This window comes from Drosophila albomicans, chromosome 2L, assembly GCF_009650485.2.
Source record: "Drosophila albomicans strain 15112-1751.03 chromosome 2L, ASM965048v2, whole genome shotgun sequence".
NCBI lineage: Eukaryota > Metazoa > Arthropoda > Insecta > Diptera > Drosophilidae > Drosophila > Drosophila albomicans.
This window is the reverse complement of record NC_047628.2, coordinates 25,493,435-25,494,876: the sequence shown is the minus strand read 5'-3', so window position 1 is coordinate 25,494,876 and position 1,442 is coordinate 25,493,435. Positions and strand designations below refer to the sequence as shown.

Genomic DNA, 1,442 nt, shown 5'->3' with positions numbered 1-1,442 from the left:
TTACTTCAAGATAAAAAGAAAAAGAAAATTTCATTAAATTCATTCATTATTTTATATGCATATGTAATATGCATGTAAATGAATATAATGCTCTCGTTGAAAGTAAAATATTTAATTCCTTTTTGTACTTTACTTACTTTGTTGCGTTCTCTTCATATCCAGGAAATTAATTAGCAATGAATATTCTTGGTATAAAAACATCTAAATTAAAATATCATTAAAATTGCTTTTTTATATTCCAGAATTAAAATCCTTATTTTACTTCATTGAATTTTTAGTTTATTTGTCTGTTTTTGGGCACTGAATTCAAAGATAATTTTCATTTGAATTCTAATACGACTATATATCCTACGAAGGACGCACTATAAGAGGCATAAAGATCTCCTATAAAGAGGGCAATCCTTGAGGTTTTTATTGAGAGCAATATTCATGCTAGAGAATGGACTACTTCAGCTACAGCAAAGTGGTTAATCAATGAGTTGTTGAGCTCAGAGGATGAATTGATAAGAGAACTCGGTAAGAATCGTGATTGGTATTTTGTGCCTGTGCTGAATGTTGATGGATTTGTTTACACGCATGAGAAGGTAAGTGTTTATAAATGCCTGATTAAATGTAAATACTAATAACTATTCTTTAGAATCGCATGTGGCGCAAGACGCGACAACCTGTCAGTCACTCTACTTGCATTGGCACCGATGCCAATCGCAACTTTGGTGTGCATTGGATGGAGAATGGCGGCGCCTCCGATGATCCTTGTCAATTTGATTATGCTGGAACACATACTTTTTCAGAGCCAGAAGTCTGGGCACTGTTAAAAATAAAGTGAATGTGCTACTCGCCTTTCACTCTTATAGCCAGGTGCTGCTCTCTCCCTACACAGATGAGGAGGTTCCTGATAATGAGGAGGTTCCAAATTACTTTGTGAGTAATTGGATATTTGTAATATATCACAATTGTTTAACAAGTTACTTTTAGACATGTCATCCGGTGCCACTAACGAATATGCCTATCAGGAGGGCATCAAAATAGCTTACACTGTGGAGATGCGGGATCGAGGAACTTTTGCTTTTGTCCTGCCGCCTGCTTTCATTATTCCAAATGCCGAGGAGACATTGGTTGGCATTATAGCTTTGCTGGCTGAGTGCAAAAAGCTGGGCTATTTGGCTCTTAAATAAAAGGTATCTTAAATTACTTAAGATGTGTTCAAACTAAAATTCTTGGTCAGCTGATTTAAGATATGATTTTTATATTTTAAATTATAAACTGCTTGAGCAGTTACAACTAAGAAAAATATTTAATATTTTTAATATATTTAAAATATTTAATATTTAAAAACAAAACATTTTGTCGTTTATTAAAAAAAATCAAATTTAAAATTGGCGCTGCAAAATTAAATTTGTATAGCATACTTTTAGGTTGCGCCAATTTGAAACTGGCTCTGA

The 1,442-nt window shown here is 33.4% G+C and overlaps 1 pseudogene; it reads left to right on the top strand.

The window, feature by feature from the left end:
- Nucleotides 1-334: 334 nt before the first annotated feature.
- LOC117564997 (zinc carboxypeptidase-like) lies at nucleotides 335-1,177 on the top strand (annotated as a pseudogene).
- Nucleotides 1,178-1,442: the final 265 nt, after the last annotated feature.